The following is a 17840-nucleotide window of genomic DNA, read 5'->3' as shown; positions in this document are numbered from 1 at the left end:
AGAGCCTGGCCAGTATTCTTATTACATCTCTTTCCTTCTATTTGTACAGGTGCTCAGAAGTCTCTGTTTGCAGCCTCTATCTGTGCAGGCTGAGCTGCACTGCAAGCCCTCTAGCGTATTAGTGCATGAACACTGAAAATCCTGTTTCCCCTCCTTGGGGTATTGATGGCTTTGCCTCTTGCTATGAAGCAGGCACTAGATCTCCTCCTCTCCTTGCCTCTTTGTGTGCAGGCGCACACACACACACACACACACACACACACACACACACACACACACACACACACACACACACACACGCAAACACAGATGAGTTTTCCCTCTGGCCATGCCCCCCTCCATCCCAACACGCTGCCCCTGACTTAGCAGGCTTCTCCATCAAGCAGGCAGGTTTTCTCTGTTCCCTTGCCTCCTTGCTCGACTCAGATTGCAAACCTCAGCAAGTGTGGCTGCGGGCTCTTGGAAAGGAGTTGGAATAGAGGGGAAGGGCTACAACCGCCCTTTGGGGCTAAATAATGAACTGCACCATGGAGGAGAAGGAAGGAAGGAAAGAGCCCCTTCTCAATTAATGCAGGAGCTTTATTCTATTGAGCAGCCTCTCAGCCAATGAGGCTGGAGCTCTGCAGAATACAGCGACGTACGGGAGCCCTGGAGGGGCGGGTGGAGAAAGCAACTGCAGCATTTCGAAAGACTGACCTGCCGGATTGAAGTCTTCAGCCAACCTTGGACTTTGCCTGTACGGGTGTATGTGTGCCTCTCCGGGCCAGCCTGCTAGTAAGTTTCACTTTCCTTATTGTTCTTTGCTTCCATCGTTTTCCGAGATGTACTTTTGGGTGGATTAGAAACCACACCTTCCTTCCTCCCTCCTCTTTTTCACTTCCCCGTTTGCTTGTAGGCTTTGGGTCTAACAGCGAGGGCAAGGAAGGAAGGAAGGCCAGTGACCGGGGGCGGGGGGGGGGCACTGTGCGTTAAGTTTTTTGCATCTTGTAGTTATTGGAGAGGCTGGTTGAGGGATGGGGTCACCGCCCTGTACTGGACCTCTTCTGCAGCTAAACAGAGAGGTCGTTTGCCCGGGCGCGGACGGGATAGTCAACTGGGGCTTCTTTAGCCAAGTAGTGCTGAAGGGACAGCTCTTTCGAGGCTGCGGCGGGAGGAGCGAGCAGTGCTGAAGGGACAGCGCCTCCGTGTTTGATGTACTCGGATGAGCCGAGCCAAAACTGGCTATTTCACTTCTGATTGGTGCAGAGAAGAAGCAAGCGGGTTGTGCTTGAGAATTCACGAAGCCGAGCAAGACAGATGCTCCATCCCAGCCTGCAGCTCTGACAGGGAGAAGTTCCAAGTAGCCTGAAGGAAACGGTGCGGGACCTGCTTTATGGGCTTCCCTCTCTCCAAGGTTACAGTTGAGGGGCAAGAGGATTAGGCAAAAAGGGCAGCTAAAGAGGATGGTTTTGCACACACATTCCTTTGCAGGTCCATGAAAATGCTGCTGACTGGATGCAAGGATACATAGTTGGTCTCTTCTCACGTGAACTGCAGCATTTCAGTTTCAGATCTCACTAATGCACACAGATATTGGTGCAGTGTGACACTACCGGATGATGAGCTGAATTTTCTGGGCACAGCACCTCACTGTCATTTCAGGTTAGGAAACTCAAGGTTTATTGGTCCAAAATTCTGGTTTGAAATCCAGGGAATGAGAAACTTGACCAGAATTCAGTTTTGCAGTGGATGAGAGACATTTCATTCTTCTCTCTCTTTTTTTAATGCAGAATTTATTGAGATACTGTGCCTTTGTGAATCAGATCAATGCCTGCCTGCAATAGTTCAGGCAGGGAATCACAATTGCTGTTGCTCAGAAGAATGCTGACTCAGCCTTCCCTGCTACTTAGAGGGCATTTTCATTCCCTAAAGAGCAGGAAAAAATAGGCTTTGTTAAGCATAGGGCAATCCACTGCACCAAAGCCAGAAGTGTCAGTATTCAAACATGCCAGTTGGGGGTGAGAGAAGCTAAGGGAAGGAAAAGAAGAATCTATGAAAAAGAACCTGTGACAGATTGTTACAGGGATGTCATGAGTATCCTTTTCACTCAGGTGAGACTTGCTGCAAATCAGTTATCAAATAAGCACTGCATCCATTGTTGCCTTGGGTAGATTCAACACAGTTTACACAGTTAATTGTATGGGCCAGTTCATCCTACTGAATTTCTCCATGGGGTAAGGTATATGGTACATGGGTATATGGGGAGTAAAGGTAATGTGAACTGGGTGGTACCTGAGTGAGATGCTATTAATGCAACATCTGAGGAAAGCACATGAATGAAAAATGTCTGGAGATGACTGCAGCTGCATGGTGTGCATTACCCAGTTTGTACAAATCCCTTTCTGTACCATCATTTACCCGCACATGGGACTGCATCATCTAAACATTCAGTAGCATGAACTGCCCTTATAGCTCAGCACGACAAACTCTTTGAACAAAGGGACTGAACACAATTTTGGGCCTGGGATGTTGACCAGTTTGTACCTTCTGCTTTGAAGGAGATGCAGCCCTTGGCTAACTCTCCAAGATGGACTGCAGGATGAGAACTCTGGGGGCAGCTCTGCTGGCTGACTGGCACTGAGGGAGTCACTTTTCACGATCCCAGTCTATTATAGCTCTGGAGCGCTTACAAGATGTGTTGGGAGATAATGATTTTCCAGCTCCTGAGTCATTAGCTCCGTCTGTTCCTGATAAGGCCTAGCACACCCTTCTTGATGCAACCTTAGGTTAGAACACACATACAGACACAGCCAGCCTGCTATCATTTGCTAGATGGCCTGATTACATGGGTGTCAGGCTGGTTTCAAATCTGTGCAGCAAAACGCTTGTGCTACTGGATAACTTTCTCCATGTTGCCTTTGACTCAAATGCAACCACCACTACATACGACTATCTATAACAGGCATGCGCCAAAATCTGTGTGCCCTCCTTGGAGGTTAAGGGATCCTGGGAGCATTTTCATCACAGAGTCCACCAGTTTTCTAGATAATGTCAGAAAGGGGATGTTTTACGGAGTTCTCTTTGAAAGGCTTTGGCACAGCTGCTGATAGTCTTCTCCTGCACATATTTCTATCCATTATGTCTGTAGGAAATTCCCTCAAGACTGCTGCATACATGCCATTTTCACTGCATAGCGATAATCCTAGTGCATCTGTGTTATAGTAGTGGTGGGGACACTGTTGCCCCTTCTGTATTTATTTTGCTGTAAGTTCAAGATTTAATAACTGCATTGTGTGAAGCAGAGCTAAAGTTTCTATTCACTATTGATATTGTGGGGTGGGCAGTGGGAAGACGCCTTAGAGAGTGAAACAAGGACATTCATTCTGTTTCAGTGCACAGTGCCAGGGTCATCTGTCATGAACTTGTAAATGTACTGATGTGTATAGAGTGATGAGCACCAACACATGTGTATGCTGCTAGTAGTTTAAACAGTTGATCTGTAGTGTGTTTATCCCTGTGCTAGAGATGGAAGATCTTGCTGTATCGTATGTATATGGCAACATACATTTGTGCAGTGGCTGCACTGGAGAAGTCATACAAACTGTGTTGAGAGTGTCCTTGTGCAGTCTGATGATGACAAGTGTGTGTGTGCACCCAGGATGGTTGTGTGTCCTGTTGTGAGTATGAATTTTCAAGTTCATGGACAGGCCCAAGGCTTCAGTGATGGACCGAGCGCAGCTTTTAGCATTGGGTGCAGATGAAGAATCATGGGACTGGAGATGAGAAAAAATCACAGAAGTATGCAAAGGAAGGATTAAGGCTCTAGCTTCCCTCCAAAGAGTTTGGGCAGCATATATGATTATCTCCTGTCCTGTCTCTCCTCACAACAGCCCTGTGATGTTGGATAGGTTGAGAGAAACAGACTGGCCAAAGGTCACCCAGAAAACCTCAAGGCAAGTGGGGATTCAAACCTGGGTCTTCTAAATCTCAGTCCAAGACTCTGACCATTAACACTGACTCTTTTGATATGGATATCATACTGAGAGTGACTGTCCTGGGAGCAGCCCTTAAGAGTTTAGTTTATAAGAGATGACATGATACTGTACTTCAAACAAAACATCCCTGGTGTCTTCCTCAGCACTGGCTGATATAGGAGGGATAGCATTGTGCTGTCAGCATCGCTTCATAGCAACTGCTTAATTGTCCATCAAGAGAACTGAATGATGCTGAGCTGAGTTCTATCCCTGATACCCCATCTTGTTTGTCAAAGTAGACTCAGTAGCGAAAAAACCAGAAGCTGCTAGCATTTTAAAGCTTTTGGCTTCCTCTGGGTATGCAGTGTGATGTATCAAGGAGCTGTGCAGTTGGGATGGAGAGCCTGCCCTGGGACAGAAGCACTCTGGGATTTGCCCCAGTGATGGCAATTGACAGTCTACAGAACAGATGAGGTCCAAGGCCACCTCCAGTCATGATCTGGGTGAACCCAATTACTTTCTTCCACCATGCTCAGTTTGCCTCAAAGTTCTTTTTTGCCTGGGTTGTTCTACGAGGGGGTCTCATGCAAGAGGGCAGCAAAGTGTCATGGATTCCTCTGTAGTCTGGATCTGCTTCTGGTGGAAGTTTGTTTGTTCAGCCAAATACATCAGTGAATGCAAAAAGGCATGTTTTTGTCACTGTCTCTTCACCTGGTGCAAGTGGCCCCCTTTGGAATCTCTGAACCCTTTGACATGCAGAAGCATGAAGCAGTGGAGCTGGTGACCAGCTCACAGAAGGTGACTAGCAGTGCAGCTATTCACTAAGGCCACCTCCTTGCACTTAGTTCAGGGGATAGGAGGGGCCACTTGGGCTGGGGGAGAGAAGGGGTGTTTGGAGAGCATGGTGGTAGTTTGCCACTTGAGTCACATGAGAAATGGCAGGGGGGTGGGGAGGGGAGAACCAGCGGATGTTTTGAGATCAACTGTTGGAATACTCTTTCTTGAAATCTCTCTGCCAGGCAATCCAAATCACAGCTGTAGCAAAGCATCAGCTCATGTTATTGCTTCTAAAAAGGGGAGACTTCACTGAGCTGATGCAGACCTGGGATGGGTATGGTCGGGAAGCCTGGCAGCTTCTTCAAGCATCCTCTTCTCCCCACATACAGACTCAGGCTATGACTCAGCAGAAAGTTATGCGCGTTATGTCTGCTCATTTCCATGGCCTTCAGTGTGTTTTGCATTTCTGAAGCAAAACCAGATCCTAGCACTAGAAAAGGAATGCAAAACTTGGTCTAAGACTAGATTGGAGGTTCTGACCTCCAGCTTGTCCCATGGAGAGCTGTTGGTTGGTATACATTATTAGCAGAGTTTAGCAGATACCAATAATGATCCAGAGTTGCATAGTATAAAAGTTTATTGGCTAAAAAGATAGGGTAACATGGAGTGAAAAACAATAAATACTATACTGCACTGTTACATGTTTACAGTTGTCCATGGTAAAAACTGGCTCTCAGACTGACTGAGAACAAAGAAATCAAGTGATCAATGGCTATCAAACTGGCCAATAGATAATCAATAGGTCAGCTCATTAGAATGTGACCTCAGCATCCTGTTTACACACAGATAGATAGTTAACACTTTCATGACTGATTGTGACAGAAACTTGCAAATACCAACAAGAGAAAACAAGGCACAGTCGGAAAGGGCCTCTTTGCGAACCAATAAAGAGGAGGTGATATTTCATCTGCTTTCAAACGGGTGAGAATCTTTCACAGATTGTTTTGACCAGGCGAGCCAGGTTCAGTGGCTTTCATCAAGCAGTCAGAACTGCTGAGAGGTGCAGACGTCAAGGGTCCCTTTTTAAAATGTGGGAACCTAAACTGCCGCTCTTGAGAAACATCTGCACATGTTCTGGGAGGTTTCCCATTAGAAGGATGGGAAATGACAATGAGCAAGGAGAACAACACAGGAATCGGGCTGGGATAGTTGTGGGGGACAGATAAAATTCCTTGTTGCTTTTGTACTGATGTAGCCACCCACCTGAATCGTGCCACAGGATCTGACCAAGGTGTCTGGGCACCAGTACCGTAGCAGGATAAATTTGCCTATAACAAATTTATAACAACTATAACAACCCCCCATGTTCAGAAGCAATATACCTCTGACCTTTAAATGTGTTTTTGCTGAATTGGGGTGCGTGCGTGCGTGCGTGCGTGCGTGCGTGCGTGCGTGTGTGTGTGTGTGGATATGAAAATGAAAATGGATATGGAAATAGATATACATCTTGAGGACCCTGAACTGGGTGGAAAGCAAGCTAAATATGTTTCTAATAAGTACATAAATGTTAGAGACAATCAACAGGGTAGAGCTGTCACCTTCATGTTCAGTTTCGAATTGCCCACTCTTGAAAACAGGCAGCTGGAACAGGTAGACCCTCAGGCTGCTCCAGCAGGGTTCTTCCTTAATGATGCACTTGCTGCCGGCCCTTGTACAGACTGACAGTTGGTGAGCTTCTACGAACCAGGCAGCCACATTTTTTCTGGGAGGTCCTAATTCTTGGAATTCAAACACACACACACACACACACACACACACAGAGAGAGAGAGAGAGAGAGAGAGAGACCTGCACAGACCAATCCACAGTTGCCCCGCAGTTCCAAATGGTAACCTTTGTGAGTATGCATCTATGCCAGCAATTTTAAAAACTTCCTAAAAGACACAATGGGGTCTGCATGTATTTGAAAAATAATATTGAATGGTTGCATAGAACATGTTAAAAATATTTTATTAGATACAGACACTTATTTGTTCCCAAAGCAAAGACTCTCTCCTAGAAGACTGTCGTCCCCCCACCCACTGCCACTGCTTTGCTTTAGTTGATTTCTTCTTGCATCAGAAACACTGTGCATGGCAGGGGGTCAGCTGCCATCTGCTGTATCATCTCTCGCCAACTTACTTGCTTTACTAGGATCACTACAGTATTTATACAGCAAAAAGCACTATTAGACATCTGCAATTGTTCTATGTTTAACAATTTAAGCTTGTTTTTACAGTTGGAAAAGATTCAGGTACAGATTGTCACTTGCCCAAGGTCACACAGTAAAAGATGACCTCCTTGTGCCATCTTCATCCTAACAGACAACCATGAGTAGGAAGAACTGCCTTCCTTGAAAACCTCTTGCCTAGCACCCTTTGTGGATGGGCTCAAAATCCTCCAGCAACATGACTCCCATCAGTGGAAATACTTCATAGCAGAGCATCACGGTCCTGTCTCCATCCCTCTGACTGCATTAGTTTGTTGTCTGAGGATCATGTACTATGAACATGCACCTTTTAAAAGCCTGCTTCATCCATTCCAGCAAGCTGCCCACTTTGTCAGTAGCAAGAGCATCTGCTGGCCCTGCGTTAGATTGGAAGAAACCAAGATCTAGAGGAAGAGAGGCAGCTGGCATGCACTGAATCCTGTGGACGTGCGAAGCTGTGATGATGATGAGTGAAATACTCAGAAGAAGCTGCAGCATCATTCTGGGCAACAGACGTTATTTCTTTCTTTACAAAGCTGATATCCTTCATGAATTGCTCTGAAGCATTTTGTTACCTGAGCACCTGGTGCAAGGCACATTATTTATTTACAAAATATATACCTTGTCTTTCTGCCCTCACCAGGACCATCAAGGCAGCCTTTGCCAGCTTGGTCTGTTTCCAATATCTCAGGTGCATTGTTTATATTAACTTGGCTTCCTCCATGTTGACTGAAATGCCTTCATAATCAAAGGAAGCAAACGTCTGAATCCCAGCACCAGCAGGGGAAGACCTTGGCCCTGTTGTTGGACCTCTAGAGGAACTGGTTGGCCACTGTGTGAGATGGGACACTAGAACAGATAGACCACTGATCTGACCCAGCGGAGCTCCTATTGTGTTCTTTGTCTGCCTTCGGGCCACCTGTTTCTCATCCATGTGCTGGTGGTACAACACTGCTGTATGGAAGAGGCCAGCATGATAGACCCCCCCCCCCTACAGTGTTGTAGTGTTGTGCAGGTGCTATACAGCACTGGCACACCAAGTCATGATTAGCAACATTTATTATTTACTTCATTGTCTAACTCTGAGTTTCTCCCAAAAGGAGACCCAAAGGGGGTTACATCTTTCTTCTCTCTCCTGTCCTCACAACAATACTGTGAGGTAGGTTAGCCTGGCTGTATGTGACTGGTCCAAGGTCACCCAGCCAGCTTCCATGGCCTGATTCAAACCATGGCCTCTCTGATCTGAGTTAACACTCTAACAATAGTACCACAAAGGTTGTAGTTTTATTATACTAGTGCAACAGGATTTATGCCTTGAATTGCTACTTTGCTGGCACCACTGTTTGCGGTTGGAAGAGATTCAGGGTGTGCAAGATGCAGGCCCATGCCAAGCCTTCTGGAAAAGGGCAAGGCAAACTGAAACCTAATCAGTTCCTTACAACAAAAGCTGCAGTGGCCATCGAGCCTTGGCTGGGTCCCAGTGACAGGAAGGTGAAAGTTACCACTCTCAAGTCTCACCCCTTCAAGTATCATCCTGTTCCTTCCCACTCATCACCACTCACCTCCTTATTCTGTGACTGAAGTGAACAATGAATGGTGCACAAAAATGAAAGTACAGAATAAAACAATGGAGAAGTAGCCAGAAGTTGTTGTATAGTACAAAAGGAGCTTCTAAAAATCCTCAGTTCCCAGTGCTATTAGATTAAGGGAAGACCTGTAGATATAGGATGTTTTCACAAATGCTGAAACCCTTTTAATCCACTTTCAATGTTCTTTAGCGATCATTTGCAGGTGGACTTTGCCATTTCATGCAGCAAAATCCAGTTGCAAATTGCCCATACTTTTATTTTGGAAGATATAGTTTTATATTAGATTTTCAAGATACTTTAATGTGGATTAGTTATCCTCCCCTGCCCATGCATAACCTTTCTGCATTCATGATCATGGCAATTATAGTTTGATAGACACACAGGGCAGGGTAGATTTTCTGACTTTCTAAGTGCATGAAGTGTGATTCTAAATGATTCCAGAGATCAGGTATTAGACTGAGTGATTAAAATGGTTCTAAAGTAGGTAGCTCATAATAAAAGGGACAGATCTTGTACCGGCAGCCCCAGATTATAACCTGGAGAGGAAATCCATCAACCCTTGAGGAAACAAGCTATCTCGATTTCCAGTTCTAAATAATTTTGGCACAACCCAACCAAAGTTAAGAACTTTAAAGACCTATTGATTTTCCAGTGGAAAGTATATTATTTTTAAGTCTCCCTTTGGAATCAATGGCAGATAAATGTAATAACCTTTTGCAATATATTTTTATTTTAATACCAAGATTTTTATTGAGGAGATGAAGAACAGAATTCACGAGGTTTGTCAAAAGATGAGTGCCCCAGATTTCATTTTGCAAATATAAATAAATACATAGATACTTGCAGTTAAAGAGGCACCAAAACATGATTTCAGAGCTTTCATTAGTAGACTGGAAGATGAAGAAAAACTTATGAACATTTCTAGAACAGGGAGTGAGTGTCAGCAGAGCATCCCAAAGCTCCATGGACCAAAATACATAAAACAATATATAGAATCTTTTCAATTGAAATATTCAGTCAAGTCAGTAGTTCTGTTGTTCCCTTTTTATTCTGGACCACTGCCCTATATCCCTGTTTCAATATATTCAATGTGTGCATTGTACTTACAAAAGTAAAAACAGTAACTTTTATCACTTACATTGTAAATCGCCAATATTTTGAAACACTTCACATGCATTACCTCAGCTATCCTTCCAACAGGCATGTCAGGCAAGCTAGTAATATTATCATTGTATGATGCATTGGAGGAAAGAGGGAAGAAAATAAAATAATAGCTTGATTTTTAGGCAGCTCAATTCTAAGTGGATGGTAGTGGAAAGGCGGCCTGGGGTGGTGTTGTGGCACCACCTCCAAAGAGGCAGTTGGCAACATGGGCGCTGGGGGAGAAGGAGAAAATCCTTTTCTCTCCTGGAAAGGCTCTTTGTTGGGAATTACTTACACCACATTTTATGGTGGCATAAATCTGTGCTGCAAAATGAGGGCATTCCCAGGTAAAAACTCCTCTGGCCTTCTCCAGTGGAGGAGCCCCAGCACATGGGTCAATGTCTGCATTTGGGTGCTGTGGAACCACATGGTATTCTTCCTATGCCTCTCCATCAACATCCATGCTCATTTGCATGGTGGTTGTGGCACACCACTTCCAATGAAGCTTCAGCCCACCCCTTTGGATTGCACAGGAAAGCTATTAACTTTTCTTCTTTGCATCTCCATTTGATTAGTAAGTCCAGATTGGAGCAAACCCAGTGACTAACTCCCATGTCTTAGACATGGTGGCTAATTTACCATCCCGGCTTCTTTAATGTATCATAGGATTCTGAGAACAACAAACATCCCAAAGCGCTGGACATTATCATTTTTTAAAGAAGATAATTTAGACTGCCCACAGCTTGAATGAGTGTGCCTGCATCACAACAGTCAGACCAGCAGAGCCAAGGACCATTTCTTGCATCCACTCTCTTGCCACTGCTTTTCACTCTGAGGTCCTGGACCAAACCTTCTTTAGCTGCAAGCCAGTTCAGTGAATCTTTCATTCATCCTCTCATGCCCCTGCAAAGCAGGCAGGAATCTAAGTCCACACTTGCCAAGGATAAATTGGTTTTATATGTTAGTTACTGTTTTTGCTTTCCAGAAATTTCAGGTCCAAAATGGACCCCGAGCTTTAAAAAGGGAGCTCTGATCTTTTATCAAAGTCTTTTGTGGAACTGCCAGGGGATGAAGGAAGGATTCCAGCACACCAAGGCTGGAATCTGTAAATTACTTATATCAGAGTTGGACCAACAGTAATTCCCTGAAGAGTCAAATCTGAACACCGATTTTCCATTCTGTACCAGAGAATCTGCCCTTGTGTGCCTCAGTGGCACTGCAGTGATAATAATCCACACCAAAGGAGGAAAAGTAATGGAATTGTATTAAGGGTTCGCTTTCTCTTTTCCATTTCCTCTTGTTGATCTCTTCCAGCCCTTATTCCTCACAGCTGTCTGCCTGCTAGCCAACTTGGTAGCTTGACTGCACTAGAAACTTTGAGTTAAACACTGGCCTTATTAACATGAGTCCCTGCTGGCACAAGCAAGACAGACAATGGTGTAATCCTTTCTGCCTGTGGTGGAAAGAGAGCCCCACAGAAGAATTCCTGCATACAAATCACTCTTGCAATGTGCAGCCTGATGATGCACATCCACAGCCTTTTGCAGTAAGGAATGCTGCAGTACAGCTGATGCCAGGCGGAAAACTCCCCATTCATCTGTGCTGTTTAGTTTGACGCTGGCACAAACACTGAAAAGCAGTCTGCTCCCGTCTTCTGGGCTAATAGTGACAGGAGGAACAGTTGAAAGAAGAGAAGAACAGTTTGTAGGTGTTTGGGAAGTAATCTTGGAACCTACAAAGCTGTGAGCTGTGCTGCAGAGAGTGCAGAGAGCTTAAATAATATGTGTCAGGGGAAGAACAGTGAAGTATTTAGTCAGCTACTTTCCAGAGGGAAGTGGGGCTTTGTTTCTAGTCTCAAATTGACTATCTTGCTATGTTGAGGCAAAATTCTCCATGCAGGCACTGCATTAAAGAAAATGGCCCATTGGTTTAACAGATGATACTCCACTGTCCTAACACAACCTTTGAGCTCTGTGCTTCAAATGGCTGCTTGTCAGTGATTCTGTACAGTTCAAATTGCTGGCCACAATCCCAAGACAGAACTAAGGACACATAGGCCAAAATATGCTTAACTCTGTGCTGCTTTGTAAGTAACATCTGGTTTCAAGATATGGGAAGGGGAGCTGATATCAAAATACTGAGGTATTTGAATGTCTCTGAACTGGCTGCCTATTGCCTTTCTCACTGGGTCTTAACTGCCCATTTAGGTGGCTTGGGTCATGCCTTGTGGATGAGCACCAACTTTCCATAGAGCCTCGGACAAATTCATAAAGCAGATTCTCCCAGCACAAGGAAAGAATTTCCCACATACGTGTAATATAATGTTCATTTTCCATAAGGGTGTTCTGTAGACGAGATGGTAGAATGTACATGAAATATATTAGGAGAATACTCATCCCTAAGTATGCCAATGCAAACTCTTGGGACTTGAGGCAGAGTTATTGTTTCATACACCCACTAAATTTAATGATATGCTAAGTGCATTATACTCTAAGTATAATTTACAGAGCCGCCAATGGGAAGACCCTAGGGGAAAAAAAATCTACATTACTCTGCGGCAAAAAAAGCTTACTTCAAATGCAGCTAATGTAAATGTTCAGGCATGTGGGAAATTATCTGCACTAAGAACAGGGCTATTTGAGGCTGACTTGCTATAGTGGGTGTAATCAATAGCATGTTTTCAGCAGACAAAATAGTGTCTCGATAAACAGATTTTGAAGTTCTATGGAAGCATCTGGTTCTCACAGGGATTGAATTAGTACAGATCTGAGGTAAATTTACAGCCCAAATTCACAGGTTTAATATTGGAATTAGTCCTTCTGAATCACGATTACAAAGTTCTTGCAGCCATTCCAAAATCCACCATGCCTTTTCAAAGAGGCCTACATTAAACTTCAGCCTTTGCTAGTGAAAAAGTTCCTGCAATCATTCTATATTTTTGTACCAAACCATCAAATAGCTAACTACAAAATCATTCATATGAGAGCAGTTGCTGGTGTAAATTCAAAACTACGAAAACAGTGATGCAGTGTGACAGTATGCAAACTGTGCATCTATGAAAACATATTTGTGTGGTTTGGCCCTCCCTCATGATGCTAGATGGAGAGAAATAAGTTCTGATTCATGTGCCCTTCTTTGTGCCTTGCAGACATCACTGAACTGATCATTACTGAGCTTAATTTGCAGGCAAGGTAGCCAAAGCACAGAACAGTTTAAAAATGAATTTAAGAGAGTCTGTGAGGGAACAAGAAGAAACCTGACACTTCTAAGTCCCATTTTAGGAAATGTATTAATTCCAGAAATTGATTACAAGAACAGAAAGCTCAGGCCATATGAAAGACAAGAACAAAGATATTGAAAAGGCATGAAAAACCTTTCCTTACACAATGTATTAGGAGGATAAAATCAGGAAGCAGATGACTGTCCTTGCTGAGATCCTAGATCCTGTCTGTTTTGAAACGAGAGGGTTTCCCAGGTGTCAAAAGCCCAGAAAAACCATCTGTGGTGCTATCTTGAACAGGCCAGTGGTTCAAGTCAGCTCATGCAGGCTGAAATATTAACATTTGGGGGCTGTTGGAAATATTGTGACCTCGGTTTTTATCAAATTGGAAAAAGGTCATACCCACATCAGGAGGTAACTTCTCTATAAGAAAGAAAAATCTACAGTTTAAGCACATCATTTACCCACCCAATCATATTAATGTGAATCTACCAGGTGTAGTGACAAGAAACTGTCTCATTCATTTTTATGCTAGAGTTGCTCTGAAAAAAATAAGAGCCATAACCTTTGCCTAACTTTGTGGCTCCTACTGGACTGCCACAACTGGACACCCAGAAATCAAGGCAGTTAAGCTGCTTAGTGGCAATGCAAGCTGGAAGAGAAAGAACAAAAGAACAAAAGAAGAGCTTCCTGGGTCCATCTAGCCTTGCAACCTGTTTCCCATAGCGGCCAACTAGTTGGCCAACAAGGCCTCTTTGATGGATGATTCCACCCATACTTCTGACCTACTCAGTTTTTTTTTCCAGGAGTGTTCAAGCCTCTTTGCTGCAACCTCTTTACTGCAGAAAAGTGCCCAGTTTTACCAGTCTGAGTTGGAAAGGATTTTCAATATTTTCGAGGACAAGTTGCAAGTAAATTAACTAGGGTATCCCAGTAGCACTTTGAGCACAATTTATTGCATCGCATACCAAAGAGACTGCCACCGGGAACAGGGCTCCGAGCCAGTTGGACAGTCTGGCTATATTCAGATGTAGCAGCTATGGCCATGATCCAGTAATGTTTCTGCATGTAAAAAAGGGCTATTTCCATTATTAGTGGTGGTGAGGGAATGCACCCTCTGGGTTCAAGGAATACCACCTGCCATATCCAACAAGGAGAACTGTGCATGTGTGGGTGAGTGATCTTGTCACACAAACATGCATGTTTTTCACATGGTAAAATACAGGCAAATTGTTGCTGTGGCTGCTAGTTGACCATTCTTTTGTTGGCTGAATGTTTCAGAATCACTGGCAGATGTTTCCTTGGTGGAAACTAATTGTCAAGGGAGGCTCCTCTGAGAGCTCTTTTAAGGACCTCAGCAACATGGAAGTCAGTTTTGCACTCAGCACCAGTTACAGCACATGCGGCTTTCCATTTTAAGACTTTGTCACCATGCCTAGAATTCACTTTTTTCTCTCTATGCCTTTGTTTATTTCTGGTAATGAACATCCAGCCCTGAAGAATGTGTATATTGTTTTGCAGTAGTCATGGTTTTGTAGTGTTTTGGTTGTCCCAAATAAAGGGTGTTACATGGCTAATAAAGAGTGTTACATGATTTTTGTTTAAGTATCTATGAGAGTTGGCAAAAAGGAACCCCTCTCAGGGAAGAAGGAGTCAGATGTGTTCAAAACAGCTGGCCTGAGTCTGGAAAAGTCAAAGAAAGAAGCAGGGATAGCTGTTAGTTGACCAAAGAGTCCTGAAGTGCAGACTTGCAGGATCTGAGGTGGGGTGTCTGATCAGCACCATTTGCCTCCTTCTGTGTTTTCCTTGTATGATTGCAAATTACACCATATCAAAAAAATGTTGCTGAGTTTCCAGAACTCACTCCTCCAAAGGGAGTTAGCCCAGTTCTAATGATTACCTCTGCAAATTGTGGCTGCTTAGAGAATGATATCATGCAGAAGCCACCCCAAGCATGAGAAACTCAGAGCTCTGTAAGGTGATCGCTTGGTGCTCCACAACGCAGCATTCCTGGGATGGGAGCCAGTCCTTCCAATATCATCACTGTGTCTGGGACCTGGTTCCAAGTCAGGGGAAGGTGGCGCCCAGCTGCGATCCCTTCTGGCGGTGGAGCTGTGCACTGCTTGCAAAATCAGAGCAGTAACCTTTCCCAGCAGCAGGCTCCCCACAGAGTGGCTCAGGCTGCCGACTGCAGCTGTAACACTCCTTCTGCAGTGCAGTTTGTCATTCAGTCAGCAGGAAAAATTCCCATTGCGCCAGAGGGGGGAGGGAGGGGGGGAGAGAGGGACGTGATTCAGCAGTGTGGAGTCCCAGAGAAATTAGCAACAGACCGAATTGCCCCTAATTATAATGGTGCCCGGCTCTTTCGCTGGACTGTATCAGGCATGCTGCTCCCTGTCTGCTCGGGCTCTGTGAATGAATGCAGCAGGGAATGCCTCCCACGCAATGCCACAGCAATGTTAATGGGAAAGCCCTTTGCTTGGCTAATCGGCACAGTATCCAAATACTTGGTGGAATGGAGTGGGGACGGGGTGGGGGGGAGGATGAATAAAGGCTGCTCCCTGCAGTAGCTGATTGTTAGCCTAAGTTGGATAATGTTTCCTCCCAAACTTTAGCCCACATGCAATTTGGAAGTGCAGTGAATTTTGTTAGATGATTTTCACTGGGACCCATCACTTTCTTCCTTCACGGGTCATTTTGATTAGGCCAGGTAGTGGCTCCACTATTTATGCGCTGTAACCATGCATGTCTGACTACTCCCAGCAGGGTGTGAATCAGCAGTGACAGCAGCAAAGTCTTTAGAGAGGCTGGGACTGAAACAGTCATGGGGGGAGTCCTCCTTATTCTACCTTTGCCATGAAGGAAGAAGATGCCTCCAGGTGGCACTCGCTTCGAGCAGAACGCCATTTACCAGGTCACCATGTGCCCATGTTTTGTGTCCACGCTACCATGAAGCACTATTAGCACAGTGCCATGAACATAAATCATGAAGTGGGGTGACCAGACTGATTCCCGATGTGGAGAAGCCACCAGATGGAAGCTGCCTTGGCCAGCATGACAGCAAGACTTTCTGAAGCAGTTCCGCTCTCGTTCCTCTTCTTGCTGTGTGGGAGGATTCTAGCTGCAAGAGCGTCTTCTCTATTCCGGCATGGTCACTGGCCAGTGGAAGGTGCATCTCTTGACTTTCTGCTGCCCTTCGGGGTTACCACTGCAGGGGGAGAGCAGATGACAGTACAGATATCAATTTAACAGGTTTAGGTGACACTAGTGAGCACCTAGTTGGCAGTCTACTCTGGCCTGGCTGTAAACTCCCTTCTGCTTTATGAGCTACTGCTGATAAAGTGTACTGGTTGGAAAGCTGAGGTTCAGATCTCTCCTCTGCCTTGAAGCTTGCTGGCTAAACCTTGGGTTAATCGGTCTCTCCCAGCCCAGCCTGCCTCTCAGGTTGTTGTGAGGGCAAAATGGGGAAGAAAGAGCTGAGCTGATAAAGATGTGATGGACAATCATCGTTCAGGCCCAGCTGTGCTCTCAAGCTGCCCATCCCTGCATATCTGCCAGTTTCCCTGCCTGCCTGCCTGCCTGCCTGCCCGCCCACCTACATTGCCTGCATCTCCACCCTTCCATTTTTTCTTTCCTCTCTCAGTGGCATCATCCCACCTCAGAAGATTAGAGAGAGTGTCATGCAACAAACTGGAAGAACTGTGCCAGTTCATGAGAAGTTCTGCGTCAGTTCAAACAAAGATGTTCACAGCCTCAGAGGTCTCCTATCAAAGAAGTGGGCAGATCTGGTGGATTTTCATCTCATTTCTCTGATCTCAAGCAGCAGTCCAGAGCTCAGACCTGACTCCTTCGCCCTTTCTCTGCAAGTACTTTCAAGGATCATTAGAGGACAAGATGACTGTTCCGCAGGCAAAGAGACAGAATGCATTTGCCACACGGGACCTCCCTGTTCTGTAACCAGATGAACTGATACCAATAAATGATCTTTCCTTGCTTTCTAGTTAAATTAGAAACGACTCTTTGTGAAGGGTCTATGAAATTTTCCAAACATTGCAATAACGCTTAATAAAAAATTTAAAGCAAAGAGATTTAGAGAAAGGGGAAGATGGTGGAAAAGGCCATTTGCTGATTTCTTTGGAAATGCTTTAAAATGCTGTTCTCATTACAACGGAATGGAAATCTCTGCTTGACAGTATGTTCCAGTTGCCTTAGAAAGAATAATTTCATTAGCATAAGTGTGTTCTCTTTTTTTAAGGATTTCCTTCAAGCTTGTTGGTAGTTTTATTGCACTACAAAAAAGCCCACTGCGGTGGGTTGAACAACATTTTTGAAAGGTATAAATGTCTGTGCATTTGATTTTACAGAGAAGCTAGGCTTTTACAGTACTGGAAAATCTAATCAAGTCCTGCAACAACTAAATATCATCATGTTGGGTAACCTCAATGAAGGTAACCTTGAGAATGCTCTCAGTACAACATTCAAGGATTCAAATAGCTGGGCTTTGCTTTTGTGTTAATGGCAATTGTGTGCAGAGGGTCTGTACACCTCCCAATTCTATTTGGGCCTCATGATCAGATGTCACATGATCACTTTATGTATGAATGCAGGAAATTTCCATGACTTCCTCTTTAAGGAGATGTTATGATTATGTGACTTAGGCTGTGCTTTCTTCTGTAATGATCAGCAGGTCCACAGGGGCTACAAGAATTTTTATAATGAAATGATCAGACAGATTCACAGAGGGACAGGACGATCAATGGCTACTAGCCGGGATGATTATATCAAATGTCCATGTTGGGAGGCAGTCAGACTACTGATGCCTGGGAGGCAACAACAGGGGAACACTTTGGCTTCTGTGACTTGCCTGTGAGCCTTCCTGGTTAGCTATGGTATGAAATGGGATGCTGGGATG

The 17840-nt window shown here is 44.6% G+C and overlaps 1 protein-coding gene across 4 annotated transcripts in view; it reads left to right on the top strand.

Annotated features, from left to right (window-relative positions):
* Nucleotides 1–427: 427 nt before the first annotated feature.
* SYT2 (synaptotagmin 2) overlaps nucleotides 428–17840 on the top strand; it is a 183025-nt gene continuing 165612 nt past the window's right edge. For 2 of the 4 annotated variants that reach the window (XR_007244538.1, XM_048496568.1), the window contains exon 1: nucleotides 429–774. The gene's annotated coding sequence lies outside the window, so the exon portion shown is untranslated. Of the gene's footprint in view, nucleotides 775–17840 lie in introns of all 4 variants that reach the window. The other 2 variants (XM_048496572.1, XM_048496574.1) reach the window with 2 other exon arrangements.

The sequence above is a fragment of the Sphaerodactylus townsendi genome, linkage group LG05 (assembly GCF_021028975.2).
Source record: "Sphaerodactylus townsendi isolate TG3544 linkage group LG05, MPM_Stown_v2.3, whole genome shotgun sequence".
NCBI lineage: Eukaryota > Metazoa > Chordata > Lepidosauria > Squamata > Sphaerodactylidae > Sphaerodactylus > Sphaerodactylus townsendi.
The sequence above is the reverse complement of the archived record's forward strand: the minus strand, read 5'-3'. Positions and strand labels throughout refer to the sequence as shown.